General features: G+C 45.4%; 2 protein-coding genes and 1 long non-coding RNA gene across 5 annotated transcripts in view; 1 reads left to right on the top strand and 2 right to left on the bottom strand.

Moving 5' to 3' along the window:
* The window catches only part of LOC126516776 (solute carrier family 22 member 6-A-like), a 101,575-nt gene that overhangs the window by 60,362 nt on the left and 18,497 nt on the right, over window positions 1-22,716 (bottom strand). The gene's annotated exons all lie outside the window — the stretch shown is intronic.
* Window positions 15,253-21,155, bottom strand: LOC140214496 (uncharacterized). The gene is made up of 3 exons (XR_011891432.1): window positions 20,831-21,155; window positions 15,793-15,834; window positions 15,253-15,377 (listed from the first exon to the last, which is right to left on the bottom strand). It is a non-coding gene; the product is annotated as an uncharacterized lncRNA (long non-coding RNA).
* LOC126516889 (uncharacterized) overlaps window positions 15,797-22,716 on the top strand; it is a 63,449-nt gene continuing 56,529 nt past the window's right edge. For both annotated transcript variants that reach the window (XR_008609407.2, XR_008609408.1), the window contains exon 1: window positions 15,797-17,317. The gene's annotated coding sequence lies outside the window, so the exon portion shown is untranslated. The remainder of the gene's footprint in view (window positions 17,318-22,716) is intronic.

Here is a 22,716-nt window from a genome sequence, read left to right as displayed (position 1 = left end):
GATAACACCGTCGCCGCGCATCGCATGCTGTATGCGCGAGTGAAAGCACGCGAGGGAAGCCAGCGATCGCGGCTCAATCTGGCGCGCGCGAACGAAAGCGGAGAGCAAACGCGCCGTTTTCCGTCGCGCGAAAAGTCGTGGGGGGATGAGAGAGGGAGCGGCTTTGTACTCCGACAGCTGTCGGGCAGCAACTGCACATTTCGCGACCGTAATACGGTCGCGAAAATTGCCGTAATACGTGCGAGTACGTCGTAGAGAACGGAATGAAAACAACCGAAAAAAAAAAGCTCCGTGATCATCCTCTTTCTCGAAAAAGAAAACAGGCTAACGCCGCAGTACGACTTCGCTTAGTCACGCCGCACAACGTTTGCAGATCTGTAATCGCTGATGCCGCATGCTTGGACCAAGCGCTATGGACGTCAGACTATGGAGTTTTGCAAGACGCGTAGCGCCACCTGCCGTTGCGAAGAGGCAGTAATTGAGTAGTGCGAAGCCCGACTCCCTTGCTAAGTTGCCTATGCAGCTAGCGACTGCGAAACAACGATTTAACTAGATTTTGGTCCATATTGCGAGTGTTTTGCGCATTTAACACCCAGACAGACAGCTATGAATTTCTACGCTAGTCGGACGCGCCGCTGAACTGCCGTAAAGCGCTTGCTGGCTCACTCTTCAGACTGATGGCGGAAACGAAGGCAACCGCGATAGCTCCGCGCGCTACGAAGAAAGGCCGCAATATACGTTACTGTTGTGTTGTAAATTGCCATGAACGTGAAGGACGGAATAACAACGTTCAGTTTTACCGATTTCTATCGCGATCGTATTAAGGGGAATGGCGAGAGCGCTGGATACGGGCCGTTCAACCTGTTGGGTAATCGGATTACTTGCATTCCCCACAACACAGCGGCTCGCATGAGAAAGTGCGACAATTTTTTTCTTCTGTAATTGTGTTGCGTAGCCCTGACGGAGGACAATGGTAGCCAAGCGAAAACTCAAGAATCTGCAGCCGCCACTTCGTTAGTAACAGAAACAACAACGTTGTGAACCATCCTGCTTATGTGCCATCGATATCTCCACCTTTTAACAGACGTCCGCCTCCGCTTGACTCAACAAGTGCAACGGAGAGAATTGGCAGGTCAGCTTAACCAAGCATTTTGGTTCGTTTATGAATTCAAAATCCTGTTCTAGAGCATCGTTGTATCGCGAGCTCATTTCCACTTTCGGTATTTTGTAAGTCCTGCGCCGATACAGAAAGCACGCTTCGCAATGTGCTGAGCCTGCTCGACTGTGTTTTTCAAATATTCAATGTGAACCAATTTGAAATGCTTAGATTTTTATGCTGATATACAGACAAACCTGATGCTCTCTGTATTTGCGAGTTGCAGCACGCCGAAATAACACTTGAGACTTTATTTTATATTGTACACGCACTTCGCCCTGCTGAGCTTCCTTTCCGAAGCGTGGATGGGCAGAAGAAGCTTTCCAGGTCCTTGATTTTCAGGAAACCGGGCCTCAACACAAACGAAAGAGAAGGGCCCATTGTGGCCTATGCACCTTCGCTTGCGGACAGCTCTCCTTGCACTACTCAGTTAGCGCCAAGGCTGCGATGGGGGCGCTGGTAGCGGGTTTTTCCACAGCGCCGCCTGGGCAGAGTCTGAGGTCTATACAGAACAAAGATATGTTTAATCCAGCACCTACCACTGCTTAGTATGCTTGCGCAGTTCGTAAACGGACGCTTTGCTGGACTAGTTCACACTGTAAGATACGCTGTTTGTTATTACTAACCAAAACTATCTTATTCCTGGGTGAAAACCTCATCCACCAAACCAAGAAGTCACGCAATGTAATCTGCAGCTAACAGTTTGAACGCTTCTCAAAGTATAACAGCACAGCTCCTATCGTAGCAGAACGGTATCCACGCTGTTATGATCGTCGCGTATGTTTCATTGCTCTTAAACCACAGCGTACAACTGGAGGATAAAACTGCAATAAGGTCACATTAGTGAATGTAACATTCAGAAATAGACAATTGATCTCCGAGGATGATTGTAGGCTCAAACATGCGCGCACACATCGCGCTGCGTGCTTCGTCCGCCTCCACGCCAGCAGAAAGTCCGGCCATACCGACTTAAACCACTTCAGTACATCTTATTGAACCGTTTTCCGCATATAAGGCGCCACGTCATACTAAATAGACCGCACGAACGCGAGAACAAACACCCGAAACCAGCAAAACGGAGCGCTCGCCCAAGCCAGCAAGTGGTCCTGATCCCTTTTTGCTCAGGGCAGGCCACAGATGTCAACGCCACAGGAGATGTTGAAAGCATGAAAAGGAAGGAAAGTAAGGCGTAGAACTAAGGAGCGAAAGAACCTAAAACACAGTTTTATCACAGTCTGTGAATCCGTCTGGTCGGTCCATTTCGTTGTATTCAAGGCTCATGCCGACTGCTCATAGATGGCGACACTGCGAAGCAATATGGTGGCGCCCACAAAAAAAACGAAGTACAGAAATTCAACAAGAGGCGACACTAACAGTACGCTAGCAGTACTAGTAATACGCTAACAGTACATTCTAGCCACTGTACTAACAGGAAACAAGTCGCGCATAGTGCTCGTCCCATCCGTTAGCTGACGCGAGCATCGGAAAAAAAAAAAAAGAATGCGAAAGGAGCTTACAGACAACGCTTTAACTTTTTTATTCTTTCCCGCTACAACTAAAACATTCTGCGTATGAATGAACTTATACTTTGCGACTTATTTTTCCTGCGTCACCTAGCAACAAGCTAACGGCACGCCGGATGAGCCAGATCATGCGCACAAAACCTCGTCATGCGTCATGTATCGTCATGCGCCAGACACGCCACAGAAGTGGGCAAGGCCAGCAGTGCACCTATGCAGTGCATGCGAACGTTCGCCTGTTCGGCGACCCGTCTTTTTTTTTTTTTGTAGGTGTAGTCTGGTTTGTGGAGCTCTCGGCGCGGCGTAATCTTGCGTGCTGCTCTTCGACACGGCACCACTGCACTAGTAGACTACGGCAAGGTGAGAAATGCTTACCGCACGGAACCGAAACGTGACGCATTTAGCGAAAAACGGCTCGGCCGTCCGGGCATAGTTAATTTGAGTTATTGACTCGTACTGGGAGGCCTTTGCGACGCTTTCTATGTGTCCCAACATTACTGTAGCTCATTTCGGTAGTAGTTGAGCACGCTCGCCGCACCCGGCATTGTGACGCAGTTAGCGAAAAGCAGCTCGGCCGTGTGACGCAGTTAGTTTCGCGTGTATTGAATCTTACTGAGACAAGTTCGTGACGCTTTCTCTTACCTCAACGTTATTTTAATTAATTGCGTAACTTTTTTGGGGTACTTTTGAAGTATGGTGGCGGCACCCGGCGTCGTGAGGCAGTGAAAAGCAGCTCGGCCTGTTGCTCATTTTAGCGTCTACTGAATCTTACTGGGCAAGTTCGTGACGCGTTCTCTGACCCCAATAGTATTGTAATAAATTTCGTTACTTCTTGGGGATACTTTTGAGGCACGCTTGCCACACACGGCGTTGTGACGCAGTTTCGCGTGTAATGAATCTTAGTTACGCTTCCTCTGACGCCCAGTGTTATCGTAACTCATTTTTTATACTGAAACACTACAGCTTTGTGATCATGGTGGCTCTATTTAGGAGTACTGTCTGTTAATTATAACGATTCTAATTGTTCAAATGTATGTTAGTGTTTTGCAGTCTCTTATTGCATAAGGTAACCAATAAATTAGTGTTGTATCAAGCCCTTGTTGTACATGTAGCTTTATTAATACATGTATATTTTTTTTCTGTTACATTTGCTTGCAACAGTGCAGCAAGGGGCTCTCCGTCAAAGAAATTTAGGAGGACCGTCCGACGACAGCAGTCTAAGGTAGCAAGCTGCCAGCTGACCACGCGGTAGCAGAAGAACCAGCGCAAGCTACCGCCATCCATTTAAAAGGCACTACGCATTATGCATCCATGTATGACAGAGGAGGCTTTTAAACTTTGGTGTACGTGCAGTTCCAGCAGAGGGGCAAAGGCAAGCGGTTCCCTTGTCTGGCTCAAGAAGTTTGGTTTTCATTTGAACTTTCGTGGACAACGAGTGTACTGTTTTTTTACACCAGTTTTCTCTCTGCTTACACAGCGTTCTCCGAGACTGTGGTTGAGTAACGTTAGAATGTCACTAGGCATGATTCCCAGAATTATCGAGAGTATTTCAGCTAGCACTCGCGCATGGAAAACACGCGATCGAATGTGCACCCTCTTGTTTGGTTAAATAGCTTTAAAGAAAACTTACGATGCAGGTCAAGCTATATCCATGATGCTATGACGATGGCATGGAACGGTCGTCGAGTATTGCTTACATGGTTTTGCTTCTGTCTGGCATTTCTAAGAGGTGGGTTCAGCCACTCACGTTTACAATAGGACACGTACTGACAGTGGCAAGTGCTATGTTTAAGTTGCTCATCTCGATTACTGAGCAACTTAATGCCATCAGAATTATTGTCAAAGTAGTAATTTGTGACTTAAGGTACGTCAAATGTCTAGTCAAATGTGCGCCTAGCTCACCAATTGGGCACCACTATTAAACCGTTTTTTGAAGTTCTGGGTGAGCGAGTCTTATCTTTGATGTGCCTCATCTGATTAACAACACTTGCAATAGTATCCAAGCTCATAAGATAAGTTGCTCATTGGGAACGAGGTTGTGAATTGGTTGCACATTGAATGCCTCTACAAATCCACGCATGAATTAAGATTAAAATTGGCTCCAAAGCTAACAGAGTGGCACGTCTAGCTGAAGTCATTTTCATAAAGTTCAGTAGAGCTACACAAGTGCCGAGTTTATCAGCATTGCAATTATGGCATAAGGTTATGTAAATGAGGTTGCTTCAGCGAATTTTTGTGAGCATAAGGGTAAGCTGTTCAACAGCTCCAGCCTCTAAAGAAATGTTCAAAATGCAGATGCGCAATTAAAAAGGGCCAAAATGAATTACTAATTAAATTTCAAGAATGGCTGCTTCCGTGAATCTCATCTTGGAAATTTTCTGGCAAACGTCAGCCACGAACAGTCGTTGGCTGGCAGATCACAATTCGGGCAGTCATCCATTTGGGAAAGATCTCTAAATTACTTCACCTACCACTAACTCGTTGGCTCCAGCAGGATCCACTAGAGAACATGTTTGGGCACATTAGATGGAAACAAGGATGTAATACTAACCCATATGTCTCTCAATTTTGGTTTTAAGCATATTTGCATTTGGAAAGCATTCTAACTCTGAGCAGGTAGAAAATGATAGATCTGAACTCCTTCGCAAAGTGTTGCCATTCCCTCTGAATAGCATATCTCTGGTCGACGTAGCCGAATTGAATAGGCCTGATGACTTTCCATCCCTTGAAGATATTTCAGAACTTGCAGCAGACATTCAGTCCTATATTAGCAATGAATCTTATTACATGGCAGGCCTTTTGGTGAAAGTGTTTCTTGCGTTTTCGAACAGTGTACTTGCCAACAGTTGTTGCAAGGTGTAAACTCTGAATGGTGAACACCATTACTTTACAATGCTAAAAGCTTATCACGTACCAAGCAAACTGTTCGGGAATCTAACTGTGCCATCGCAATGGGTTTTTGCTTTTGTTCAAGAACTCTAGACCCACTTCCTTGCCATGATTGAGGCTAAATCGCATCTTGCGAGTGTCTGTAATATCTTGAGTCGGTCTCGCGTTGGGGACATGGAATTTTGTTCCATTGAATGCCAGCAGAAGTTTGTGAAAATATATTGCCAGATACGTTTGTGTTGTCATGGCCGATTTGGGAATCGTAATTTCGATAAAATTCGGCTTCACTCATCTGTTTCTGGCATGCAGCTTGAAAAAAGTTAGTTAATGCAGAACTTCCTTTAAACCATTGAACATATAATTGCCGTTTTGGGTCTGCTACTGGTCCGTTGTTCACAATGAATATCAATTCGGCAGGGTCCAACTATTCATGCATTTCCAGTGTGTGGTAGTGGTGGAGGGGGGCGTTGGGTATGCCACTAAAGCAATATGCCATTTAAAAGGATCAAAATCGGCTGCTGTTGATTAAGTCGAAGTTTTCTGGTAGGCATCAGCCACGAACAGTCACTGGGTGTGAGATCACCATTCAGGTAGTTCTCCATCTTTGGGAAGATCTCTCAACAAATTAGTTTCTTGTACTTGCTAACTCGTCCGCTCCTGCAGGATCCCCTGGAGAACATGTTTGGGCACATTAGGCAAAAGCAAGGCTGTAGCACCAACACAAATGTCACTAAATTCATTTCTGGTTTGAAGCAGATTTGCATTCAAAAAGCCTTTAAACTCTCTGAGCAAGGTAATGTAGAAGATGATAGATCTGCACTCCTTCGGAAAGTGTTAATTGCCATTCTTTGTGAACACTGCATCTGTTTGGCATAGTAGAATCTACTAAGCCTGAGGACTTTCCATCTCTTTGAGACATTACGGAACTTGCCACCGATATACAATCCCATATAATTGAATTCACTGCTTATTACGTGGTAGGCTTTTTGACAAGTCTTTCTTGCAAAGTCTGTCGAAGGTTGTACTTGTTGACGCTTGTTGCAAGGTAACGGAAATACACAGTGGTGCACAGCAGTATTTCGCCATGCTAAAGGCATATCATGTACGGTGCAAATGGTTTGGGAATCTGACTGTACCATCACAAAGGGTATTTGCTTTTGTTCATAAACTCTATATGCGATACCCACTTCCTTGCCATGATTGAGGCTACTGCGCATCTTGCAAGTGTCATGTTTTGAGTCTGTGTGTCTTGCGTTGGGTACATGGAATTTTTTTCCATTGAATGTCGGCAGAGGTTTGTGAAAATGTATTGCCGGAGACGTTTGTGTTGCCGTGTCTGATTTGCGAGCTGTAATTTAGATATAAGTTAGGTTTCACTCATTTGTTTCTGGCGTGCAGCTTTAAAAAAAAAAACAAGACTTCGCTTAAACCGGTGAACATATAATTGCCGTTTATCTTATAATTGCTGTTTCAAGTCTGTTACTGCTCCCTTGTTCACATTGAATAGCAATTCGGCAGGGTCCTACTATTTATGCATTACAGCTGTGTGGTGGTAGGGTGGTGGTTCCCTCCTGAGGTGCAAGGTCCTTTGGTCCTTTAAAATGCTATTGATTGCAACCAAGGCACCTGCAGCAGATTTAAAACAACTGTTTTCTTTTTACCTTCACCTAGTGCCTGGGGGGGATGGGTACAGATTTAAAGGGACACTAAAGGCTAATACAAATTTGGCGTGGACTGATTAATAAGATTCCAGAAACCTCGCAACGCTTGTTTCATGCCAAGACTTAGTTTACAAAAACATTGCATCTGAAGGGTCCGAATGCCTTTTACGAAGTTCAAATCTTCTGCAGAGTGGTGACGTTGTACACGCCATCACCTCCCTTTGCTGCCTGCCATCGGTGAGTAAAACGGCACCTGACAGATGGCGGTACCGAGTCAAGACAGAGAGCTAGAAGGAAGTAATATTGGGTTTAATCTCATGCAAACAGGTGGGTACAGTAGTAAGCAGCAGCTCCCAGGTTTATTTTATGCGGACGACATTGTGTTGCTAGCTAACAAAGTGATTTGCAATGTCTGGCAATCTATGGACAGGAAGGCAACAATTTAGGTTTGAAATTTAGTGTTAGAAAATCAGGTGTTATGGTATTCAGTGAAAACAGTGAACAGACAGTGGAGATACAGGGCCAGGAAATAGTAACGAAATATAAATACCTTGGTATATGGATAAACGAAGGCAATAGATAAATGGAAACACAGGAAAAAACAATAACAGTGAAGGGGAAGAGAAATTCAGCCATAATGAAGCACAGAGCACTATGGAGATACAATAGGTACGAGGTCCTCCGAGGTATGTTGAAAGGTGTAATGGTTGCAGGACTTGCTTTTAGAAATGCGGTTGTTTGCTTTAAATCAGGGGTACAATCGGGACTTGATGGGAACCGAAGGTCAGTGGGTAGCCTCACATTGGGCGCTCACGGGAAGACTACAAATGAAGCTGTGCAGGGAGATATGGGCTGGACTAGTTTTGAAGTGAGGGAAGCTCGCAGTAAAATTGAGTATGAAGAATGACTGAGGAATAAGGAAGAAAGTAAATGGGCTGGGAGAATGTTCAGGTATCTGTACAGAAAAACATTGATTCACAGTGGAGGAAAAGAACTATGAAGCTTACCAGCAAGTAGCCTGTAGGGTGGGCAACACAATAACAAAGAAGGTCAAGCGGAAAGTCGGAGAGGCTGAAATAATCTCGGGTGGCGGCAATGGAAAAGAAACCTGCCATGAGTAACTACTTAAGAGGAAAAAACGAAATCAGGAAAGAAACCATTTATGATAACTTAAAGGGAAGCTCATCACTTTTCGAAGCGAGATCGGGATACCTTAGAACACACACCTATAAAGCGAGATATAAGAAGGAAGAAGCATGTGCTTGCTGCGGTAAAGCTAGGGAAACTAAGGAGCATGTTTTATTAGAATGTGAAGACTTCTACCCAGCGGTCTATCTCTTGGCACCACTCGCCTCCTTGAAGCCCTTGGGTTCAGAGGGAGCAGTGGTAAACATGTGCGCAATAGGCATTAGTAAGAGGCGATTGGTAGAAGACTAGGGAAACGACAAAAGATGGAGACGTACAAAAGCACAGTTCGCAATAGGGGATCAGAAAATTTGGGTGTGGTAGTTCTTAGTGTTTCTTTTTTTGTTTGACCTAGGTAGGACATTGGGCAGTATAATAGCAAGAGCTTGGTGGCGCAATCCATCGCCCCATTCCAAAGGGGACGCTCATAACATCCACCCATCCAGAGCGGTGGATTCGCCGCTGCAGCTGCTTTTTGGTCAAGTGGTGTGGAGCGTTCGGATATCGATCTCGCAACATCACATAGAAGTTGAATTCTCTGCTACTTGCAGTTTTTGAGTTTTGCGAGGCAGCAAAACCAGCGCAGCACAACGCGATCAGGAAAGTGCTGAAACTTGAAACGTGGGCGGCGCACAGTCGAGTGCAAACGAAACCTTTCGATTGTGTGCATCATTGTCAACGGCAATCTCAATGAGTTCTTTTTTCTAAAATTGAAATAGAATTGGACAAGTAGCATTTTATTTGTTCTTATGATACAATTAAAGAATGTTTCTTGCAACGAGTAGTTGAGCACTAGTGACAGAATTTAACTGAGGAGTGCTGTTGTCATCGGGCAAGTGCTTGAATGTACTGGGGGAGTCTCTAATCATGTCCTGCATTTGCCTCAATTTCTCTATTATTAAGCCTCTGTTCGCGATAATATTGACGCCTTAGAGATTCTCGAGCACTAATCTATCACTTTAGCTTGACTCAGTATTTGCCTTTAGTGTCCCTTTAAGTGCAAAGCAATGCGATTAAATGGACCTCGCGAGTTATAGGTTGTAAACGCAGGAGCAGTAGCAGTCGTGAAATGTCAAATATGCCTAGACAAAAATAGTCTTGTGCCGTCAGTGGCACAAGTCTACTCTCAAATGTCCACTCGTGTAAATTTTTTCCTTGCATAAAGCATGTTTTGTGAAGTCTGCCAAGCTCGACCAGGTTGTGTGTTTTCATTGCCTAATGGTGTTATTTCAGTCATTGTTGATTGCCTTGTGGTGTTTTGTCAGTCTTTCAGGTTGCTTGCAGTGCACAAAATCTGTTAAGTTTTGCATGTTTACAAAGTGAAACATTGTGTTTTCCCTGCAAGTTTCTGTATTGCACTCACTGCCTCAGGTTATGTCAGTATCTATCGGCTTTCTTATAATGCACCAAAGTGTGGCATGTGGCGACTGTATACTGTGTCAATGTTCTTGTATTTTAGCAAGTGAAATAAATATTCAATTGAACGGTTACCTAGCGCCTGTTTTGTGGAATGGCAGTTGGGCAACCGTTGTTGGACAGCTGCATTTCCGTATATTTTCATACCTTCCGAATGCTGCTTCCTGCGCTAAGCAGCACGCGCACGGCGGAGCCAACAAGGAGTGTGCCACCTGGCGTTGACATTCAAACAGCGCGCGCTCAAAACCGAAATTGGGAGTGTGGTTAAAAGTTAATCCCATCCACATGGTGCGTCACAGTCGATTCGCCCACTGGGCTCTGTGGGAGTGTCGGCTCTTGTTAAAATTAGAGTGCACTAGAATACGGCTGAGTGGAACGAGCGGCTGGGGCAGCGCATGCTTTGTAGTGAGGCACGCGACGACGAAAGATACTGTGGCGGTACTGCGATCGAAGTGGATTGGGCTGCGTCAAGGTCACGCTGCTGGTTATTCTGCTTGGCAGGGTTGTTCGTACTGCTTCGCACGCTGCTGTTTATGATCAGACCGCTCAAATGGCGTTCATAATTGGATATAGCATGTATTTATGCCTCTGGAATAGATGCCTTTCTTTCTCTTCATTTCATTTATTTCTAATGCCACTCGGTGACTGTGCATGCATTGTGGCTGCAGTGTCAGCTTTCATTCTATTATGGTTCCCTTTGGACACCATATTTTTCTTGTTGTTCGAGCAGTATGTATCTCTCATATGTATTTTTGCGCATAGTTTTTTATCAGTAAGCGTTGCAATATGCAGACAGAAGAAACGCGAGCTTCCTGCTTGCCACTTCAAACAAATCAAACATATCAGCCCCATCCGGCGCCCTGTACTCAGACTTACGGGAAGCATTCTTATAGAAAAAAAACTTCAGTGCAACATTCCATTCATGTTTCCGTCTTCCTTGCATAAGAGAACACGGAGATCTAATTGGCACGTGTTCTTCTATTGTGGCTGGCACTCGGTGGCCGAAAACAGTTTTAGGTAGCTATTATATATGCTAATATTTGGCGCATGCTTAATAACAAGAACAAAAGAAAACTCTGCGCCCTTCTACTCTGTGAAGAAGGATGACCAGCGGAGCTGTGTATGTGGGCCCCTAAATGGCATACTCCACCGCGGGCTGGCCTGGCATTGTACTATCTTTGGAAAACAAGAAAAAAAAATGTTGCTCCGTCCTTTGGCTTTTTTCTAGGGGTGTAAACGAAAGAAATTATCAAGTCTGATTTCTGAGAAAAATGTTACACTTGCATTTCATACCTAAATGTAATGCCGTTCCCGACTGTACATCCGCTCAACTAAGCAGCTTCTGGATTATAAATGGCTGCTTTCAGTTATCCGGTGCACTATCATGAGGACAATAACGAAGCAATTAAAGGAATGGCATGCCCCACATACATGTAGATATATTTGTAGATCTGCTGTGTTCGTTAAAGAAGTGTGGTACCACATTGGGCACCCAGTTTTAATGGGTTGCAGACATCGTGAGATTGTATTGTAAAAAAAAAATTTTTTTCCTTGCCTGAATCAAGTTTGCAGATTTACAGGCTGTCCCAAAACGGGGCGTTTATATGGAATGACAGCTAGGAACTTGTTCAGCAGAACCGATTAGCACCCGTGCGTTAATTCCCTCAGGAACTGGTGCGCTCCTGCACAACAGCCAGGATTCTCCTGCAGCATAATCGTGCGGAATAAGAGTCCACTTGCATCGGCCCCTCACCTTCAAGATTTCAAGAATGCTGTTATTCATTACACTTGAACTCGGATGGCTATTCAGTAATTTTTAATAGAGCATTCTGAAGTCTAATATGATCTGAATGACAAATACCATTTGATTAGACTATGTTTCTGCTTCATTTCGCCTGCTGGCACTTGGAAGGAGATCGCCAGACAAGCCACTGAGATTAGTTTGGTAAAGACTTCCCAGTCTCTCCGATTCAGTCTGAGTACATCAGCAATATCTTGTCCCTAACACTCTTGTTCATATTAACGCCCAATAATTGCCTTGGTTCCTTTTCTCGGAAAGTCAGTTGGTTCACCTAGGGCTTGTGCAGCTTTTAAAAGAAACGCTTATTCCGGTCTGGAGTCCCCACTTCTTCAATCAGTGCAGTTAGAATATTTGATGATTTTTCTCTTGCATATATTTCATGGATATGTATGTCTGTGTACCCTTAGATTTACCTAGAAGTGCATTGGTCATCTGCATCTCTTCGCGCCACGTACTTAATAAACCTGGTTAATTTCACTATATATTTTCTTTGATCATTGTCCCTGATCAATATTCCACCAACAAGAAGCATGCATAAAATGACACGATATAAAAAAAGTTACGTAGCTTCATGTTGCAGATAGACTGCTTCTGTGGCAAAAATAATGTGCTACTTTTAGAAAACAGTGTTAAAAATTGCAGTTCACCTGGCTAAAACTCCAGTTGATAGTGACCGACAAGAGTCGTGGGCACACTAAAACAAGTAAAATCATTAAAAAATTTTACTGCACAGACTTTTTGCGAGAAAAACTGGGCGCGCTCGCTAGCAGCGCCCTCGCACAATTTTTCCACACGCGGCGCCTCAGCGAGATAGCGCCTTTCAGCCCACTCGACCATTGTCTAGGACACTCTACTTGAAATGTCTATGATCGCGGCTCGATCTCGCATGCCATATATGGAGGAAAGCAGGGAGGGAGGTGGAGCAGCTTTGACTCCGCCAACAAGTGCGTACTTTGCACGGTCGCGCACGCCATATGTTGAAAGTGATCTCGGTGCGCACAGTGTTCTAGCCACTCTTGCGTTGAGGTGATAGGCCGCACAGAGGTCACTTCGCTCAGTGATACTGCCGCACTTGCTCGCACCAGCATTATGACAGGAAGTGTCTGCACTCATCGAGTGTGATTGTTAATTTTTGCTTGTGCGCGCTTACACCATGCTTGTTAATTCAGTTAGTCAGCGAATGTTTTTTTTTTACAAACAAATAAAGGTGTTTTTCATTGTACTCCAAAAAAAAGCTAAAGAACGAAAGAAAAGCGTCACTGAACCAAAACGACCCAAGTTTGTAAAAATACCTGAAATCACGATGTCACAATGAGTTACCAGCACGGAAAATTGAACTTTGAGCTTCATTTTCTCTAATAATTAACCTACTGCCAAGAAATAACAGAAGTAGATATTTAAAACGATGCTTTCTCGTTTTAGATTGACTTAGAGTGTCATTATAGTGTCCCCTTAATACAAAACAAGGAATGCACTTGGCTGAATAATAGTTAACATGCATAACTGGTTCTCATTAAGGTAGGATTGCCGGTATAGCAGAGGGCATGCATTAGCTGATCCAGTGGGGAGCCCTGCCATCCCCCCCCTACTCCCGCAACCTCCAAAATGTTTGAGTGGTGGTCCGGCTTCTGCACCTTAAGAGACACAATGCCAAGGAGATTCATGCTGAGCTGGCTACGGTATATATTGTGACGGGCACTGCACACCGTCCAGCGCGGCACCAATATTTTTTGGAATTTGTCCCTTGATATGCAGAAGCCCAGGTCACTGCTCGTTCTTCAACTTTCTCAATGGACGCTGCTGTTCTTGGTTTGACGTATCTAGCGGTGCAATGCAGCACGACATAGTACATTTATTCTGCTAAAACTAGAATGACGCGCACTCATGTTGACCCCAAACATTGGCGTAGCCAAGGGGGGTCGGGGGTTGCAACCCACCCCTAAATTTTTTGACGAAACCCTCTTCCCCAAGGAACAGTTTCAGGAGGTGGGCTCCAAAAGAGCGACACGGATGAAAGTAAAGTCTGAAGGGCGCGGAGGGGGTTGTCATGTCACCATATCTAGAACTTAAGTTTATCCAGTTTGCCCACAACCGCTGTCATGTCTTGTAGTAGCGTTTCCTTGCCTTCTCACGTTGCCTTTTCCCTATCTCCCCCGCCCCCTTTGTATGGGAACTGCGAGCGAAGAGAGGCTGTTACACTCAGTCGGTTCTACCCATTCTCTGCCTCCTCTCCTCCCTCTTATCTACCATTCTATCTAGCTTCCCTCTGGACTTGGGTATAGTATAAAGGCAAGCCCTGCAATTTCTGCAGTGATTTTGCAGGGGGTCAGGGATATTTACAGCTGTCGAGGCTAATGTGGCGATCCATGCCCAAAGAGCTCCAGAGGGCAGTGTGCATATTCGATGCGGTGCAAAGGTCCAAACGAGTTTCTTGCGTCTTTCCTCTCTGCCATGCTCCTACCATGTATATACACGCTCTGAACCACCCCCGACAATGGTAAACTTTCGAGAAGAAAAAAAATAAAGGAAAAAGCTTCGCTTTAAAGGAACTCTGATTTGCGCACGGCGAAATATATCGAGGATGGGGGTACTGGACCAGGGAAGCTAAGAAACCGCCACAACAAACAGGTGGGAGGGCAGGTAGGAGAATGGCCTCGAAGTCTACGCAAAAACAGAAATACCATAGGAACGTTTGCGGCCGCCACACCGTTTAACAAACCGGTAAATGTTGAGTGTGACAGTGACTAACGGAAAATAATGTTAAGAAGGGGAGTGGAGTGATGGATACGAGGAGGGGGGGGGGCGGCACATAAAAGGCGTCAAGAACCAAGTTGGCAGACAATTATGGACATAGGGAGAGCGTCTCGTCACTGCCCCATCGCTCAACACCAGGCAGCCGTGGCCAATCACCAAGCTGAGGCTCACCTACCACGTGGTAACGCGTGCTGCTTGCTCTGCGGAGAGTCCATCATAACTTTTTATAAATGTCTCGGCAATTTTCAGAATAGACGAGTGTCAGGAGACACGACGCTTTCAAATCTCTCGGAGATACTGATTCTTATTTAAATGTGAACAACAGATGCCGTAATTTTCACAAAGGCTTCTAAACAGCAAGCAGCCCTGCTTCGGACTGCCTGCCGCATCACTTCACGAGTGTGATCAAATAACAATATGAGTCGCGTGATGACTACAATACCATGATTGCAAGTTACTTCCAAACATCTCTTCAAACAAGTCAGACAGCAAGTCACCAAAGTGAGTGAAACTTGCATCATATGATACTATCAAAGTTTTAGCGCAAAGCTGCGTTCGTTTATTTTTAAATCTAGAATAATATAGCAAGCCCACAACGCCGAAAGCGCAACTGAATGATCGGCGACTTGCAAAATAGTGCCCGCCTTCTCCCGTACGTAGCCATGGCCGTACCACGCACTAGGTCTGGCTGGAAAACAATGGTGATCTCTACTGTTACCTGGGCTGCAACAAGTTTAGCGTGCAAATGAGAAGACACACGATAGTGCGCTGTCTTGTTTTTGTATGGCCCCATTTTTAGCGCTGTTTGTTTTTCCAAGTCGTACCAGCTAGGTCATCGACATACATTATATAAATGCATCAATTCCTGAAGAAATTTTTTTATATCATCATATTTAAAAGTAACAAGGATGATAGCGTAATTTGATGCGAAGTGGCTGCAAAACGTGCATCCTCGTTAAAGCATTCTTGTCCAGGGAGTTTCTTTGCGTGGTGTACTAATGGAAAGAGAGAGAGGGAGAGGTTGAAAGAGTGGTAGTTGTCCGCAGAACTCTGCCCCCCCCTTGAAATAAATTTCTGGCTATGCCACTGACCCCTAATGTGTACACCTGTTCCTAGTTTATGGCACTGATAATACCAAGTTTTTGAATGCCCCTTGTACATCAGGCATCTACTCTGAAAAGGCTCATTCTACGTTTAATTTGTTCGCAAGTGACACCGAAGTTTACTCCCAGCCCCGTCGCAGTTTCAAAGTCTCTCAGCTACCGAAGGCACTGTGCACCAATTCATCAATGGAAGGAATGCTTGCGGTTGCATCAGCAATGTTTTTCTTCTGCTCCCTGCAATACATTCTTATAGCATCACTGCATTTGATCATGGTGACGATAGACAATGAATGGCCAAGGACTTCACCTTTCGCGTTCCGGCTATGGTGTCTCCCGACTCGTTCTGAATCTGAAAACAGATGTCAGTATTAAAATGGGAAGCCAAGATGCACCAAAAGTAACAATCAAAAGAACTACATGGACCATTACGCTGGCATAAATAGACGGGTATGAATAACTGATTCAAAACATTAAAGTATGCCTGCTTTTGCCACTGGCAGTGTGAAGTGGGCAAATAAATTATTTTTGCTCATCTACTTAACTGTTGTGGCCACTTCTTAATGGTAGCTCCTTCATATAAAACAACCATGTTGCATTTTTTAATCCCCGTCTAGCTGCTGCTACAGAAGTTTCGCTTGCTCTCAAAGAAAGCATTTCATAGAACTTTTTCACCCCCAAAGCATTGTTCCAAGCTTGTGGCAAAGCGTCATTTAGTTCACAAGGATGCGCTCCCCTTTCACTCTGTTATCTCTATAGGGTGCAAATTCCAAGAAAAAAAAATAGCATTTTGACATATCTACTTCTATGGTCACAAAAAAAAAATATTCTAATTTTTGACGTGTATGTTGTCGTCGATAACACATATATGTCGGCTGGAAGCACAGCTGTATGACACGGCAGATATATATATATATCTCGTTCCCTTACTGATTTTACAACTTCGTTAAATCAATCAGTTACTGAAGTGCCAAAATTAAGCTGAAATTTCACGCGATTACATTATTTTGAATGGTCTATCCCAATAAAGTAAAACCCAGAATGCCACTGAATCGGATGCTGAGCATCCAGGCCAGTGGATCCGAGTCGCGTTCGCCAGCACTGCCAGCTTTTTTTTTTTTTTTTTTTTTTTTCGCCCCGCCGTTTTGCACACGTCACGCATTTCGACGGAGCCGCCGTTTCAGCCGAAAAAAAAAAAAAGTGGAACGCTGGCGAAATGGTGGAAAACAAAACACATGGGATTGGCAAGACGTATAACCCGATGATGTAGCAGCATTCGGTAGCACCACCCCTATTTTATCTCGCCTATCGAATCGCACGTACACCCTTGAAATTCTTTATTATCGCGCCACAGCCTCCTATATGTTTTCCGATCGCGCGAGCGTCGACCGCATGGCGTGTCAGCTGCCTTGCAGCAACGCGGGGGCACTCGATCCTGAAGCGAACAGCGCAGCAGAATACATTTCTGCCGATCCCACCGCCCGGTGGGATAGGCAGGTCCGCTGACACGCCATGTACTGCCGTGATGCTGTCAGCACGCGTAAGCTCCGCAGCGGGGCCTGGGCCGGCTTGGATAAAGCTTTAGGCTTGGACTGACGCCAGCGCCACGAAGTGTTCGGCGCTGCTGTCGAGATAATATATCGGTGTTTGCGGCGGCTGACGATATCATCAGCACATTTTTTATGTCCACTGCAGGACGAAGGCCTCTCATGGCCTCTTTTTGCGATTTCCAAATACCCCTGTGACGCGCCAGCGGATTCCAACCGTGCGCCTGCTCACCCCACCTAGTTTTCTGCCGCCCTCGACTGCACTTCCCTTCTCTTCGCACCCATTCTGTAAGTCTAATGGTCCACTGGTCATCCGTTCTACGCATTACATGGCCTGCCCATCTCCCTTTTTTCTCCTAATGTCAATTAGAATATCGGCTATTCCCGTTTGCTCTTTGAACCACACCGCTCTATTTCGGTTTCCCTTGTGGTTACGGCTATCATTCTTCGTTCCATCGCTCTTTGCGCGGTCCTTAACTTACTCTCGAGCTTCTTTGTCAACCTCAAAGTCTCTGCCCTATAAGTCAGCACTGGTAAAATGCACTGATTGTACACCTTCCTTTTCAATGATAACGGTAAGCTTCCAGTCAGGATCTGACAATGTCTGCCGAATGCGCTCCAACCCATTTTTACTCTTCTCTAAATTTCCTTCTCATGATCGGGATCCCCTGTGAGTAATTGACCTAGGTAAACGTACACCTTCACAGACTCTAGAGGCTGTCTGGTGATCCTGAACTCTTGTTCCCTTGCCCGGCTATTGATCGTTATCTTTGTCTCCTGCATAAATCTTCAACCCCACTTTTATACTCTCTCTGTTAAGGTCCTCAATCATTTGTTGTAACTCGTCCCAGTGTTGCTGAACAGGCCAATGTCATCTGCAAATCTAAGGTTGCCGAGATATTTACCGTTGATCCTTACTCCTAAGCCTTCCCAGTTTCATAGCTTGAATACTTCTTCCAAGCATGCGGTGAATGGCATTGGAGAGATTGTGTCTTCTTGTCTGACCCCTTTCCTTAAAGGTATGTTTCTACTTGTGGAGAATCAAGGTAGCTGTGCAACCTTTGTAGATATCTTCTAAGATATTCACGTATGCCTCCTGAACTCCTTGATTACGTAATGCCTCTATGACTGTTGGTATTTCTACTGAATCAAATGTCTTAATCCATGAAAGCCACACAGTACGGTTGATTGTACTCTGCAGATTTCTCGATTACCTGATTGATGGCAAGGATGTGATCCATTGTAGAGTATCCCTTCCTGAAGCCCGCCTGTGGTTGACTGAAGTGTTGCCCTTATTCTATTTGAAATTATCCTGGTGAATGTTTTATATAATACTGGGAGTAAGCTAATTGGCCTATAATTTTTCAATTCTTTAACGTCTCCCTTTTTGTGGATCAGTATAATGCTTGCATTCTTCCAGTTTTCTGGGAATCTTGCAGCCGATAGACACCTTGTATAAAGAGCCGCCAGTTTTCCAAGCATTATGTCTCCTCCGTCTTTGATTAAATCGATTGTTATTCCTTCTCGTGCCGCTTTTCCTCGTTTCATGTCCTTCTACATCGCTAGTTATAGAAGGGACCTCTGTAACCTGTTCATTACTACGTCACGCTGGAGCGCAGCTCGGTTTGACTGGTCGACTTGTCTTTCGCTGGTGTCTTAAGGCCCACTCACACTAGGCCGACCCGTCACTGATTTCGGTCTGCCGACTGTCGGCGACAGCGTTTTTTTCCTTCGTACCGATGGCGAGCTCTCCGCCGACCGTCGGCAGATTGTCGGCGTCGGTACAGTGTGACAGAGGCGTCGACACGAAGGAAAAATTATGCAAATTCCACGCCCTGTGGGAATCGATGTAAGCGAAGCTTTCCGTGCTGGATGCTTTGACTGGCGATAAGTAGCGGTGATGTTGACGGCTAAAGCTTAATTTCTTTAATGTTTAGTCTAACACGAGAGGGGTGAGTTGATGTTAAACGTTACCTTGCGTGCACCACTGCTGTTTACGTAGTACACAGAACACACAGGGAGGCGTTTGCTTGAGGCGTTGCTGTGCGCCATATTTCATAACTTCTGAGAGGCTTGAACATTGTCATTACCTCACATGGTACATCCCACCGTGGCATAAGTATTAAACTTGAATTGTATTATGGGCCTGCACGTGCCAAAACCACAATCGGATTATGAGGCACGCCGTAGTGGCGGACTCCGGATTAATTTTGACACCTTGATGTCCGTTAACGTGTCCAAAAATCTAAGTGCACGTGTGTTTTCTATTTTGCTCCCGTCGAAATGCGGCTGCCACGGTTGGGATCAAATCCGTGACCTCTAGCAATGCCATAGCCGCAAAGCTACGGCGGCGGGCACAGAAGTGTTGATTTGACGGTCGACCGCTTCCGTAGTGTCGCCTGGACCTTACGGTGAGCTTTATTTAATTAATGCCGCTCTGCTTCTGCACACCCTGCGTAGTTTGTCCGCTTGACATATTCGCGTATTGTACGTACCTTGAACTTAAGCTTATCCAGTTTCCCCGCAACCGCTGTCGTAGGGTTTCCTTGCCTTATCACGACACCTCCCCCCCACTTGCATTGGAACTGCCTCTTCCCTTACTCCTCCCTACAGTTACATGTCCCCTATGGACTCGCACGTTAATAGAAAGGGAATGGCTGCAGTTTCTGCAATGCTCCTGCGGGGAGTCACGGATAATTACAGCTGTCAAGAGACTAATGTAGCGACGCCTAAGGAGCTCCGAGGGCATTATGCACGTTCGACGCGGTGGGGTGAAAACGAGTTTCTCGCGTCGCCTTTCCTCTCTGACTCGAACCCGCCCACCCCACCCTACCCGACGCCGTGTGCCGGACAGCAGCGGCAGATGTGGGAAAGTCGAAGGAAGAGGCAAAGAAAGCTTCGCTTTAAAAAACGCTGTCGCCAACAGTCGACCGAAACCCGTGTCGCGTCGGCCTAGCATGGGCCTAGTGTGAGTGAGCCTTTACCGGCGAGGAGAGTGCGTTCACTCATAGCCTCCTATATAAAAATATAGGAGGCTATGGTTCACTTGACAGGTCCGTTTCGCCACGTTTCGCTCGCGGCTGCAGTGCTGCAGTCTCACGCAGCTCAGCAAGCACGTTGCGGTTCGCTTATCTCGCTCGGCAAAGCGACAAGGCGCGCGACAGCGAAACGGACCAGTCAAGTGAGCGCACTCTCCCCGTCGGTCATACACAAGCGAAAGCGGACCAGTCAAGTCGAGCTGCGCTCTGGCTATCGTCACCCGCAGTAAACATACGGAGATCTCGACAACAGCGCCCAACACCTCTCGGCGCTGGCAGCGCTGGCGTCAGTCGAAGCCGGTGCAGACCACGCGGCAGAGCGTTTTTGTTTAGCGTGCTAACGATGGCGTGGCGCGAACGAAATGCCTTTGATTACAATACAGTTCGCATGATTTCACGTCGCACGGTTTTCGATCAAAATTGCAGAGCGCGAGCGCTCATTAATACGGCTAACTCAATCGGTGCTCGAACACCGTACCAAAAATCGTGACGTACTGTACAACACGTCCTGTTTTAGCTGGTGCCACATAGCTGATTTACGCCGCCACAAGGCAGTCTGAAGATAAACTATAGGACAAAACTCCATGTTCAGTATCACAAATCTAGTGCTGTACAAACAATTCTCGCAATGGAAGGATAGTACGAAGAATGGAAACGACTATAGAGGCGCGCGGAAGGCACGAACAGGCGTTGTACGCCGTTACGCGCTTTTGTTCACAGCTTCGCAATGAACGAAAAAAGAGAATTCGAAAGTCTCACTCACCTTTGATGTGGCTGAGTCGGAGGCAATCATGGCGATTTTCGAGGCAACAAGAAGCCCATAAAAAACGAGCAACAAGCAGGAATATTCCAACAGCGAGGCACACAACGAACGCAGAACAGGAAGCTATCCAAGCCAACCAAACCGGGCGCACGAACTCCTGGCACGCGCGAAAGTGTCAACTGCACAAACGCGCATTCATACAAGTACACGTATACAAATACACGCTTATACCGACCTGAATTATAATAATTATTAACAAATTTTGTATTATAATGTTATTGTTTAACAATTGTTGCAATTTTCCACTGTATTAAAGTTTTGTGATTGCCTTCTTTGATGAACTATTTTCTTTATCGCAGTAACGTAGTGCAACGGCCAGATCTAACGGAGTGGGCGGGAAATGGTGCGAAAATTCAAACGTCGCAAACGTCGCGCTATGTGTGCGCGCGCAGTTTTCATCGTGTGGATTTAAAAAAACATAATAATAAAGTAATACGTGCAGCAACCAGCGCGAACTGAACTATTGGACAGAAAATTTCAGAATTATCGCCGTTTGTGCTTGTCAGTTCGACATCATGACAAACCGCACACGGTCTGTCGTTCCAGCCTTTAAACATTTTACCTGTGCTTCTGCGCTATACGATTTGTCACCGGAAAAGTATAGCAGCGCACATTGTGCTTGGTGGCCAAGCAGATTCCCAGCACATTGGCCAGCACCCCGTCTATGGCACAGAAAAGACCTTTGCATCCATCTAAAATATGAGCACCATGTCTTAGATATTGGCCAAACTATTTTGTTTCTATTGTGCGCTAAGGGGTAGCACTAAGCAAAATGCATTCTCTAAAAGCCTTATGCACCACTTTTTCAGCCGCACCCGCCATGGTGGCGTAGTGGCTAGGGCGTTACGTTACTAGGCCCGAGTGCGGGATCTAATCCCGGCAGCGGCGGCCGCGTTTCGATGTGGGTGAAATATATATATATATATATATATATATATATATATATATATATATACATGGCGGTTCACGCAACTTTAACCATAGGCATATCTACAGGGTGGCCAGGGGGGCCCAAACGGTAGATACGTGGAGGGGGCACTGGTCCTCCCTCCCCCTTCCAGAAGTGGGGGGGGGACAACAATATGACAACATTTCAATAGTCATTTTGATAGGGGAGCGCACAGCGGAAAAAAAAACTACCTTTCGCGTGACTGGTGGGTCTCCAGCGTCCTATCTCCAACCTTGCCTGCCGCTTTACTGCCCGTGATTAATAGAACGCGTACGCAAAAAGGCCCACCATAAGAATAAAAAAGAAGAAACGTCATTTATAAACTACTTCATGGCTTAAGTTCACGGCGTTTAACTCCAAGGTCATATATTCCTGTTATTTGGGAATAACATACTCAACTCATAATGCATAGCGTCGCGAAAAAATAGTTAACTGCATGATCATGTACCACGCAATAGTAAGAAATTAGGCAGGGTATTCTGGTTATAAAGAAAGGCAAAAAAAAACAGTAAGAATCTTTCAGCCAGAAAACAACTACACAGATGTTGAGAGAAATAGACTTCCTATATACTCAATGCAATTTCACAGCTATACGTAGAGGAAATCTGCTTAACGCCTACAGCATAGGATTCTTAGCACAGCCGCTTCACCGTTTGTAGACTGATCTTGTAGGCAGGGTCAAAATAAATATTAGAAGGAAAATGACAATTTTAAGCGTATGTTGTTCTTTGCCTAGATGGAGGAAACTTCTGCACGAAATATCGATATCAGCCCAATGGAAAGCGAATGGGAAAAAAAAAGAGAATGCTTATTTTGAACACTGACATACCAAAGCTTCAGTACGCAAGTTCCGTTCCTGACTAGCCGGTCCTACAGG

The sequence above is a fragment of the Dermacentor andersoni genome, chromosome 1 (genome assembly GCF_023375885.2).
Source record: "Dermacentor andersoni chromosome 1, qqDerAnde1_hic_scaffold, whole genome shotgun sequence".
NCBI classification, from domain to species: domain Eukaryota; kingdom Metazoa; phylum Arthropoda; class Arachnida; order Ixodida; family Ixodidae; genus Dermacentor; species Dermacentor andersoni.
This window is presented reverse-complemented; position numbering and strand designations above follow the sequence as displayed.